Raw genomic sequence first — 12,327 nt, 5'->3', positions numbered from 1 at the left:
TGAAATGTCAGTTTTAAAATTTGCAACACCACATCCAAAAGGGCTGCACTACAGGGCCAGTGATTCAGCTTACCCTGAGTCTCGTCACAGAAATGGGACTCAAGGGGCGCCTGGGTGGCTCAGTCAGTCAGTTAAGCGGCTGCTTTCGGCTCAGGTCATGATCCTGCTCAGTGGGGAGTCTGCTTCTCCCTCTGCTCCTCACCCCGCTCTCGTCCTCTCACTCTCTCTCAAATAAATAAAATCTTAAAAAAAAAAAAAGGGACTCAAATGAGGTATGAGTCTTGTGGGGGTATCCATGAATGATCTACTTTTTCTGTGATGCACGAGAACGTCAATTCCTGTTTATTGAGTATTGACAGGTGTTGCATATTTTTTGTTACTAAGGTGGTTCATGCTTGCCACATTACGTTGAATCGTGACGTTTTGGATTTTGTAGGACCTACCTGATGTATTTGGCAGAGTTCCCAAGAACTAATTGCAAGAGGTTTATGATGCCAATTTATATTCTTAAAAGGGTGTTCATATTAGTGAATTAACAAAAGCTGTTCGTAAAATATACTGTAAGCACTTCTGAGCAATGAAACATCACTCAGTGTATTGGCCTGGAAACCTGTGTGAGTGTGTGTGGCACGGTGCGAGAGCCTCTCCGGTGACACACGTTCCCTGCACTTGCAGCTGGAGGAGGACGGTGGGCCAAGGACACACAGAGGACTTGGTGTGGGCCTCTTCTTCCCCCACATGCTCACTCCACATCCCTTTCTCAGCCTTTGTGTTAGCCAGATGCCTGAGACTCCCGGCACACCCCACCCAGCCCCCTTTTTTAAGAACCGGACCCCTGATCCTCCTGCATATTTCCTATCTGAAACTTGACTCATCTAAAATGGAAACAAGTCTTTTTTTTTTTAATAAAGATTTAATTTATTTATTTGACAGAGAGAGACATAGCGAGAGAGGGAACACAAGCAGGGGGAGCGGGAGAGGGAGAAGCAGGCTTCCCGCCGAGCAGGGAGCCCGATGCGGGGCTCGATCCCAGAACCCCGGGATCACGACCTGAGCCGAAGGCAGACACTTAGCGACTGAGCCACTCAGGTGCCCCTAAAATGGAAACAAGTCTTATCCGTCCTCCCAAACCTGTTCCACCTCCAGCGGTTCCCTGATTTGGAACATGGGCCTTTGGAATCCTGATTTTCTTTGACACTTCCCTCTCTTACAAATCCAGTTTAATATCAAAACCAGTTGACTCCATTTTTCAGAAGCCACCACTTCCTTCCATTTCCACTGTCACTTCCCAGAGCCTGAAAGCCAAGTCCTGTCTAACTTTGGCGGGGTTATTGCAAAAGCCCCTACCCAATCTCTTTGCATAAATGGCAGCCCTTTCCCGCATACGTATCACACTGAGCATGCCTGTTCTAGTAGATGCTCAATATTGCTTGCTGAAATCTTCCTTTTGAGTCTGCAGCTGCATTTTTGGAGTATCCTCTAATAGGCCTGTTGTCCCCTGCATGGACTTCTGTCTCTATGCTCTTCCTCTCACGTTCTTTCTAGCTGAAATGGTCTTGGGAGCAGCCAGTGCTGGGGAAAAGCGTATTAAAACGAGTCACGTTGAGGTGCCACGGACTGAGAACGGCTCATGTGTATCTGGCTGGGCAGCACTTGTGTCTTCGCAAGGATCCTGCCCTCATTCAGGGGCCACAGAATAGCAGCATGTGAGCAAAATAGCTCAAGGCGCCATTTACCCTGTTTCATGTGGCCCTCACAATGTCCTAAGTACTGCTGAATTGGATGCCAGCATTTCAAAATCAGTAGACTGATTTACACAAAAGATTTCTCTTGAGCAACCACAAGATTGGGCCACGCTGATGTGCTGTTCCCAGACTGAGGAACCGTCTGAGCTGAGAAGCTGTACCAAGCACAGGGCTTGGCCCGTAACACGGGCTCAACAAATTTCTTTGAAGTGGAAAAAGACAGAAGCTCACAAAAGAAGATAATGCTTATTCCATTTGGCTGCTCACTTCTACTGATAGCTGCTTTCACTTAAAAAACAAGTCCTCAAATACCATTTTATGATAGGGTTAAATGACTTTTAAATACTATACTATTTTATTTATTTATTTATTTATTTATTTATTTATGTTTAAAAAAGATTTTATTTATTTCTTGGACAGAGAGAGAAACAGCGAGAGAGGGAACACAAGCAGGGGGAGTGGGAGAGGGAGAAGCAGGCCTCCTGCCGAGTGGGGAGCCCGATGGGGGCTTGATCCCAGGACCCTGGGACCATGACCTGAGCCGAAGGCAGACGCCTAACGACTGAGCCACCCAGGCGCCCCAGTACTATACTATTTTAAATATCTAGTTTAAAATGTGTTCAACATCATCTAGCTATTTTTTAATGTGATTTTTTAAGTTTTAGTATTAGTTGATCATGTAATAAAGAATTAAATAATGATTTGAATTCCTGATTATATAAGATGGAATATTTATTTCCGCAATAATGTACTTATGGTCAGATCTAATGTAGTCATGTTATCTGCCGTTAATACCAATGCCTTTCATGACAAGCAGTAACACTCAAACCAAGTCCTAATCCTTGCACATATTATTTCTGTTCTTCCACTTGCCAACTCTGTAACATCCACATTCTGTTTTGTTGAGCTTGTGACACTTAAGAAAAGATAATTTCCTCTTTACTACATTGAAAAGAACTTTCCTCTTTTGGAAGCAAGCTCTGGGAGGCAGAGGCTGGGTTGGGTATATTCTATATTTTGCTCAGGTGTCCAAAGCCTCAAAGAATTGATGAAGTACAAAGAGAAATACAGGAGAGTTTCTGAAGCCAAGTAATGTATTCTTTCTATTCCGGTGTGGAATGATGTGGAAGAGAACAGCTGGTAGGTGTAATGACTACAATTCCTTAACAGTTATGATCAGTAAATAAATGCTTCTGAGCTTTTTTAGCTTGGATAGATTGAACAGAAAAAAGTTTTCATTACATGGAAAAATTTTATTTAAAAACATTATGCTAGTATAATTTCTTATCCAGAATGAAAAAAGATGTCAGAAAAATTATGCCTCTGACTATGATAGAAAATGTGAAGTTTTAAATAATCTCACCTCCCACATTGAAATTCACCAAAACAGCATTCAAAGAGAATGTAGATTTAAAATTCTAGTGTGGGTGGTTAAGTGTTCGTAGCACATTCTGACTGTTATTGTAGGTAGGCATTTGAATGTAATGGCAGAACATGTTAATTTAAAGGAAATTAGAACTTTAAATGGCACTGTTAAATTAGTCATCAAAAATGATTAGTCACCAAAAATGACCAATGCTTTCTTTCAAATTTTAAATAATTATAATAAAATCCAAGAGGCCATCTAAACTTTATTTAACACTCCACTTAGGGGTGCCTGGGTGGCTCAGTTGGTTAAACATCTGCCTTTGGCTCAGGTCATGATCCCAGAGTCCTGGGATCAAGCCCCACATCAGGCTCCCTGCTCAGTGGGGAGCCTGCTTCCCCCTCTACCTCTGCCCCTCTCCCCTGCTGTGCTCTCTCTCTCACTCACTCTCTCAAATCAGTAAATAAAATCTTTATAAAAAACCCACAAAAACCTCCACTTGAACCAGAAAGCAGAGCTCAGGGTTACTACATTAGTGCAAAGTGAGGGGAGGGAGGTTCTGAAAAGAGGAGTCACAAAGGGAAAACACCAAATTCTGCATACTTTGCCTAAATTGCCATATGACTTCTGAACTATGCAAGTGTGAAGCAGATTCAAGCATCCCAGCTAAGGCTGAGGGAACTGAATGAGATTTCAGTTGCCACCATAACAAGAGAGATACAGTATGGAGTATGAATACAGCCCAAATAACTGCCTGTTAAGTCTTTATCAACCACAACCAACCTCTTCAGAGGAACATAACTGAATTCATAATATCTACGTTACTTAAATGTCTAGAACACAGCTCAAAATTACTAGGCATTTAAGAAAGAGGAAAACATGACTCCTAATCAAGAAAAAAGAGAAAATTAATGATGATTAATCCCAAAATGATTTATATTTTGGAATTAGCAGACAAAATGTCAAAGCAGCTTTATTACAGCTTTACTCAAAGACATAAAATAAAATATGCCTTCAATAAGTAAACATAGGAAATCTCATCAAGAGAAACAGAAACAGTAAGACAGAACTGAATAGAAATTTTAGAACTAAAAGATGCAATATGTGAAATAAAAAAATCACTCCCTGCTTTTAACAGATGACGAGATAACGCAGAAGAAAGAATCAGGGAGGGGCGCCTGGGTGGCTCAGTTGGTTAAGCAACTGCCTTCGCTCAGGTCATGATCCCAGGGTCCTGGGATCGAGCCCCGCATCGGGTTCCCTGCTCAGCGGGAAGCCTGCTTCTCCCTCTCCCACTCCCCCTGCTTGTGTTCCATCTCTCGCTGTGTGTCTCTCTGTCAAATAAATAAATAAATAAAATCTTAAAAAAAAAAAAAAAAGAATCAGGGAACATGCACGTTGCTCTGTTTACATCGGGAGTAGGCACCCCCCCATCAGGCACAGCAGCAGCCCTTGTCAGGGTAGTATGAAAAAAATGTTTTAAAACTGCAGGTCTGTACAAGAATCAGGGAACATAGAAAATAGATCAATAGAAATTATTCATCTGAAGGTCTGAGAGAAAAGAATGAAAACAAAACAAAACAAAAAGACAAAGCCTCAGTGAGTTGTATATAATATCAAGAGGTGTATATATATTTGACTGAAGTTCAGGAGAAAAAGAGAGAATGGGGAAGAAAAATATTTGGAGAAATAATAACCCCAAATTTTCCAAACTTGGTGAAATACATAAACTTACAGATGTTAAAAGTTCAGAAAACACTAAGCAGGTTAAGTATGAAGAAAATTATGGCGAGGCACATCATAACCAAACCACTGAAAGTAAAAAATAAAGAGAAAAATGTGAAAGTAGCAAGAGAAAAATGACAAATGACATATAGGGAAGCATGAAAGGGAGGAAAGATCTGCGTGATCTCTGCTCCATCAGAAACAAATGGAGGCCAGAAGACACGGAAAGTTACCATTTTTAACAAACATTTCTTGTGAGCAGCACATGAGGGTACGATACTCTTTTTTATCCATTCTGGCAATCTCTTCTTTTTAATGGAGTAGTCAATAACACTTAATGAAATTATTAATATAGTGAGATTAAGGTCTCCCACTTTGTTACTTGTTTTCTGTGCTTCATCTTTTGGAAATCCTTTAAATTATATAATAAAGGGAACAAGATAAAAAATGGGTGCAAAAATATGAATAAGGTCTGATTATTATATAAGAGCATTGTATCAGCATTAATTTCTTGATTTTGATAATTGTATTGCTAAGAGCCTATACATGTTCTTAGGAAATGTACATTGACATGTGTAGGGGTAAAAGGACATCATGTTTGCAATCTTTTTTCAAATGGTTCTGAAAAAATATGCATAAAACAATGAAGCAAATATAGTAAAATGTTGATAATTATAGAATCTGGTGGGAGGAAACATGGGAATTTTTTTTTTCAAAGATTTAATTAATTTATTTATTTGAGAGAGAGGCAGAGATAGCGAGAGAGAGCACACAAGTGGGGAGGAGAGGGAGAAGCAGGCTCCCCAGTGAGCAGGGAGCCCGACACGGGGCTTGATCCCAGGACCCTGGGATCATGACCTAAGCCGAAGGCAGACGCTTAACCAACTGAGCCACCCAAGTGCCGCAATTTTTTGTATTTTTATAAAACATTATAAAGCAAAAAGAGGAGGTCAAAGTCCTGCTTCGGGGCCCCTGGGTGGCTCAGTCGTTAAGCATCTGCCTTCGGCTCGGGTCATGATCCCAGGGTCCTGGGATTGAGCCCAGCATCCGGCTCTCTGCTCAGCGGGAAGCCTGCGTCTCCCTCTTCCACTCCCCCTGCTTGTGTTCCCTCTCTTGCTTTCTCTCTGTCAAATAAATAAAATCTTTTTTTTTTTTTAAAGTCCTGTTTCAGCAAAATAATGGATGATAAAATGAAAAATAAACTTGAATTTTATTTCAATGCTCAAGAAAGAAAGATGACATGTTAACTAAACCCTCAAGGTAAGAAAGGCAGATTAATCACCCAAAGACCAACAGGATGCGTAATCCATATGGAGAACTGCACTAGCTACTACTAGTGTTCAGAGAGGTACCACCATGTCATACAGGACTAACACTGTCAAAACAGACATTATGATTATAAGTACTATATTTTCAAGTAGATTCTAAGTAATTTTCAAGTGAGCTCTTTGGAGGAAGAATCTAGTTTATTACCTTTTACCAGTAATGTTTTCACCCAGTAAATGTTGGTTAATGGTATAAACGTAACATTAACAGGCTAGTTGTCTGTTCTACGGAAAATTGTTTTCCATGCATTTCTCTAGAACTTTTAATTCACTATTACTAAACTTAGTCAGCATGGTAGACTGGAAAAGGCTGACTCTGGAGTCTAAAGCTGAATCCCACCTTTACCAGCTGTGTGATCTTGGAATGGCTGACTCTAACCCGCAATATCCTACAGTGAAGACAGATACGAGAATTCACGTGGATTACAATGGGAATTTGACCAGATAACAGCTATGAAAATTATTCAGATATATGTGTGTATGTATATACTATTCATTTATTTGAGAGAGTGCACACAAGCGGTGGGGAGGGGCAAAGGGAGAGGGAGAAGCAGACTCCCTGCTGAACAGGGAGCCCATGCCGGGTTCCATTCCAGGACCCTGGTATCATGACCTGAGCCACCCAGGTGCCCCTGTAGAAAATATTAAAAAATGTTATCACCTGAATATTTAATTTTTAAAATAGAATCGAGCTGGACTTGAACTGGAGACATGATTTGGTTTAGAAAGCCTATCACCGTAATCATAAATACAAAGTTTTAAAATCCCAATTGCTTAAAATTATCTCAATACAAATGAACAGGTGTCCCTAGCAAACAGTATCTTCACAATCTGACCCCAAGAGGGGATCCCTGCCCTTGCGCTTTGCGAGCTGTGGTCTTCTCGCCAGAGCGTGAGTTTCCGAAGCAGGGGTCCTACGTGGAGGTCTACGTACGTTCCTGTACCGGGGCGGGAGGGGGCTGGGACTACCGTATTCAGGTCGTGCTTGCTTCCGAACAATCTGTAGGCTGCGCGCTTAACGTTCCTAAAAGCAGCCCGTGCGGGAATGTTTTAAACACCAAGTACTTTTCAGCTTTTCCTGCCAAACTGGCGAACCACCGCATTCAGCGTCTTTGCCTCCTCCTCAGTGTCGGAATTCCGCTCTTGGCTTCCTAGGGCCTGCGACTCCGCGGATCCCCCTCCGGAGTCACCCGAGTTTTCCTCCCAAGCTGGAGCTGCGCACGCGCCCAGCACAGCACAAAACCCTCGCCCCTAGAGAAGAGGGCCGCTGAGGCGCCGGGCGCCCCTCGGGCCCGGCCAAGCCGGAGGACAGCCGGTGGCCGGGCCGCGCAGGCCCGGGCCGCTCCCGCACCAGCCGGGCCGCGTCTTTCTCCCCCGCGCCGTCCTCGGGGCCCGTAATGGCGAGGGGGCGGAGTGGGGACGGCTGGGGTAGGGAGGACGCACGACCGGCCAGGAGTTCCCGCTTTGGGACCCTCTGGAAATCCCAGGGTGCCCTCCTGGACAGACGCAGGCGGCTTTCCACCCTGACACGCAGCTCCCCTTGTTTAGATTGACTCCTTTAGCCTTCCGTTTTCCTCTCCGGGGGAGGGGTGGGACTTCCGGTTTTATCTGCGTGGCTTCCGGCAAGAGCTGATGGACTGAAAACAAGGCGGCACGTGGGTGTGCCGGCCACTCGGGGCAGAAACAGGGAACCCGATGTGGGTTTCGCTAAACCAGTTCCGGGATCCTATTTTTTGGTCGTGGTGTCCGGCGCTCGGTCCACCACCCAGTCGACCTGGGAACTGCCGGAAGTCGCTCAAAGGAGATACAGGAAGTCCCGCCCCTTCCTCCCAGAGGGAAGACGGTGAGCCGGAGGAGTCAGTCAGAGGGGCGAGCAGGAGCGATTCCGTCGGCAAACAGGTAAGTTATTCTCTGGCCGGGGCGGGGGGTTTGGAGGCGGGGACCGTCCAGCGTCAGCGCAGGGCCTGGGGGCGGTGGCTTGAGGGCCGGGGCCCGGGCGGCTGGGCGCCGGGAGCCCCGCCAGGGCCCTTCGCTCTTCCTCCTCCCCCCTCCCCCCGCCTCCGCCCCTCCCCGCTCGCCGGTCCCTCCCGACGCCGCCCAGCCTCGCCCGGCACACGCCCGCTGCCCGCGGCCTGGCCGCCGCCCGGCCTCCGCTCCCGCCCTCCCCCGCTCACTGCGCGGCAACCTGCGGCCCGGCTCGCGCGGCCGCCGGGGCCTCGGCTTCCCCGCGGGGCCGGCTGTCAGCACCCCTGCACGCAGTGGGGCGCCTCTTACCGCCCGGCTTGCCCCAGCGCGGAGCTGCAGAGGTGTCGGTTTATAGTCTGGGCGCTGGTTTCCTCCTCCGCCCGCCCACTCCCAGGTCACCCCCAGATGCGCTGATGCGCCGCTGCCACCCGCGCCTCCTTCCGTTAAGGACGCTGGGCGGGCGGCGGCCCCCACGCTGGTCCCCGAGAGCAGCGCGACTGCAAGTGCAGGGTCCTGGCCCGTCGGGGTCAGCCGCTCTGGACGCCAGGGGGGAGGCCCGGGGCTGCGGCGCGCCGCTGTTTGCAGCTGCGGGTTTTGCCCGGGTAGATACCCACCTCTTCCCAGCCGGAGAGCACGTCCCGAGTGTGCTCGCCCGCTTTCTGGAGATTAGTCTGGTGGAGGTGGGTCCGGGAGCTACTGACCCCTGTCGGCTGGGTTGAGTTTTGAATAGCCCTTCTGTTTCATCGGGGAGTTCAGGAGTGGGAAGGGCGTCTTGGCAAGGTTAGCATCCATTGACGCGCGTGTAGGGTTTCTTTATTTCATAGGTAATTACAGCCCTGATGGTGACTGCGTTATAACTTTACAGCCAGCGCTGGTGGAGTTAGTCACTGTGCACCTGTTCTGCGGCGAGGAGTTAGGTCCAGTTGGAACACCGTGTAGGGAAGGCCACTGACACGCCGATTAGAACATCATTTCTAATGTATACTCTATATGCTTCCTTTAGCATAGCCATCTTGTAGAGTAGGGATTAATTATTCCCTTTTTACCAATTAAAACTCAGGTAAAATAATGTGACCAAAGTTAACGTCAGAATTCAAATCTCAAGTGTTTGTTACTCATTCTTCAAGTTTGTTACACTCGAGACGACTAACTCCTATTGGCATGTCTGATAAACAGTAAGGCACGGTTCTCTGGTGGCTGATGTCTTCCTGCAGGATCTGGAAGGCATGTGTGATTATTGCTGATAACACAGTTGCCACTGGTGCCTTTTTAAAAACTTTATTTTGGAATAATTTCGAATTTACAGAAAAGCTGCGAGGTGGGACATAGTTCCACTGGTATTCAGCAAAGCGAAGTGGTTCCACTTGAGCAAGCACTGGTCCCTAACTCCACTCTAGGTGTGGAGTTAGTCACAGACTGTGATTTCAGGGTCTGCTTGCGGAGGCAGATACAGAAACAAATACAGTGCGTTTTGCTAAGTGCTAACATGGAGATGCACAGAGCAAATGATATCTGACTGCCTGGGAAGCAGTGTTGAGGGCTTGCAGGATACAGGGTCTGATTTAGGTCTCAAGGATTAGTGGGTATTCACTAGCTCAGTGGGACATTTCTCCCAACATGGACTTCAATTAGGTTTGTGTTGTTAGAGGAGAATTCTCTGACCTTTATAAATTAAGCTCTCCCTCTTTCCCACATCTCAAAGAAGGGGTCTGTATGATGGGTTTCTCAGGTATCACAGTGGTGAGAAGAATCCCAGTTCATAAATCCGTGAATAGGAGAAGAAATTAAGCTGTGTTTCTTATGCAGTAATGGAAGTGTCTAGATCTATACATTTTAAAACTCCTTGTTTTCAAACTTGTTAAATACTTCTTGTGGTCAGATCACACATGTTCTTTGTGCAAAGATGGGGACATAGTTCTTCTGAGCTATAACCTGATGTGTTAGATCCCCACACCGGAGGGGACACTGAGTGAGTGTCTTAGCTCGGTTGCTATAACAAAATAGGATAGCCTGGAGAACTGAAAACTGCAGACATTTCCTTCTCACAGCTCCAGGACATGAAGTCCTGGATCAGAGTACTGGTTCCTGGTGAGTGAGGACTCTGCCTGACTTACAGATGGGCCCTTTCTTGCTGTGTCCTCACATGGCAGGGAGTGCGAGAACTCAGGACTCTCTTCACCTTCTTGTAAGGACACTGATTCATCTTGGAGACCCTACCCTCATGATCTCATTTAAATCTAATTACCTCTCAAAGGTCACACCTGCAAATACCATCACGTTGGGGATTAGGGATTTAACATAGGAATTTTGGGGGAGGACATAATTCAGTCTATAGTAGCTGGGTTTCTTGGAGATCTTGTTGTTACGTGGAATTCCTCCTGTACAGACTTGCTGTAGAACTACATAAGAAACCATAAAATTGGCACTTGTATTGCTTTTGCTGAAGCAAACACAATTTTATCTAAAGACATTATATATATATATATTTTTTTTTTAAATAGAGCACACGCATGGATGCGAGTGAGCGGGGGGCGGGGGGGGGGGCGCGGCAGAGGGAGAGAGAATCCTGAAGGAGACTCCCCAGTGAGTGCGGAGCCAAGTCAGGGCACCATCCCAGGACCCTGAGATCATGACCTGAGCCAAAGTGAAGAGTCAGTAGCTTAACCGACTGAGCCAGCCAGGCACCCCTTATTTTAGATATATTAAATATGATTCAGAGACTAGTTGAGGAAAATAAGAAATCTTAATTGTTTCATTTTGATGAAAAAGAAAGATATGGTGAAATACTTGGGTGGCCTTTCACTTTTAGGCCTTATAGGAGGAACTGCCTTCCTAGATTGATCAGATCTTGGTCTAAGGAGTGTGGCAGTGATCTGTTCCAGTTCCCTGGTCGTCCTGTGAGGAGGCTGAGCCCCCACAGAAGCTGAGTAATCTGTCTCTGAGATTAGTGGTAGAGCAGGGATTAGAATCAGGCTTCCTGATGTACAGGCCAGTCTTTCTGCTTCCATCAATGGTTCTCAAAGTTAAGGTGCATCACAGTCACCTGGGGAGCTTGTGAAAACACAGATGCTCAGCATCCCCTGGAGCCTCTGATTCAGCAGGTCTGGACTGGGGCTGAGAATTTGCATTGCTGACAAGCTCCTCCTGGGAAGGGTGAGGCTGCAGGCTCTGAGATCACACTTTGAGAACCCTGGCCGGCCATACATGATGTTGCCTTTGATCTCTTAGGACAGTAAGTAAGCTCCATGGGTTTATACCAGTGTAACCTTTTCCCTGGTACTCAGAGAACTGGGTGGTTTAATTTTGTGTTACAAACAGCAGTGCACCAGAAACAGAATGATTAAATGAAAAAAAAAAAAAAAAGACTAGAAATATAGTGTTTCTTGGGGAGAGTCATTTTGACACTTCCAAGGATAATTTTTGGAGATAATTCTAGAGGTCAAACCACTGAATTATTTGAAGGGGATTCACGTGAGCTGTGAGGGTCCTCTGTTTTGACATTTGCACTAAAAAAGGTGTTTGGATTAATTCCTAGCTTGTATAGGAGTGAAAAATTACTCCCAGTTTTGTTACTCTATGCTTTTCTCTGTTGTGTTCTAAAATGTTCATTTCTTATATATCAAAATATTATCAGGCCCTAGCACAGTTACATGGCCATAGTAGATGTTAAATAAATGTAAGTTGAATTGAATAAAAAAAAGATTAAGGGGGAAAATAAAATAGACTATCTGGAGAGATTTCAGTGCCCTAGGAAAATTACTGTATTTTCTACATTATCGCAATTACAGGCCTTTATGGAATAATTACAGTTTATTCCAGTGTAAGCCTTATTTGCAAATACTGGGATTTTTAAGCACAATTTTGGAGGGTGTAGCCTGTTTTTATGTTACAGATAATGAGTGATTCATCTCATATCTTTGTGTATCATTCATCTGAAATGATTTGTAAACACCTTATACCTTGAAATAATTTGAGAATTACAGAAAAATTCCTAAGATAGTTCAGAGTGTTCCTGTGTCCCTTTCAACCAGCATCCCTTTATTAACATCTTCCATAGTGCAATACCGAAACCAGACAGTTGATACAATTAATCTAAAGACTTTGAGGTTCACCATCATGTCCTTTTTCTGGCCCAGGATCCAGTCCAGTATCCCACATTGCATTACGGTATCCGGTCTCCTTAGTCTCTTCCAGTTTGTGA

General features: G+C 45.2%; 1 protein-coding gene across 7 annotated transcripts in view; it reads left to right on the top strand.

Annotated features, from left to right (window-relative positions):
- Nucleotides 1-12,327, top strand: part of ZNF407 (zinc finger protein 407) — a 537,168-nt gene that overhangs the window by 2,984 nt on the left and 521,857 nt on the right. For 5 of the 7 annotated variants that reach the window (XR_013443237.1, XR_013443236.1, XM_036117005.2 and 2 more), the window contains exon 1: nucleotides 7,777-8,060. The gene's annotated coding sequence lies outside the window, so the exon portion shown is untranslated. Of the gene's footprint in view, nucleotides 1-7,776; nucleotides 8,061-8,662; nucleotides 8,807-12,327 lie in introns of those variants that run through there. The other 2 variants (XM_078060167.1, XM_036116992.2) reach the window with 2 other exon arrangements.

Source organism: Halichoerus grypus, chromosome 13, assembly GCF_964656455.1.
Source record: "Halichoerus grypus chromosome 13, mHalGry1.hap1.1, whole genome shotgun sequence".
Classification (NCBI taxonomy): Eukaryota; Metazoa; Chordata; class Mammalia; order Carnivora; family Phocidae; genus Halichoerus; species Halichoerus grypus.
The sequence above is the reverse complement of the archived record's forward strand: the minus strand, read 5'-3'. Positions and strand labels throughout refer to the sequence as shown.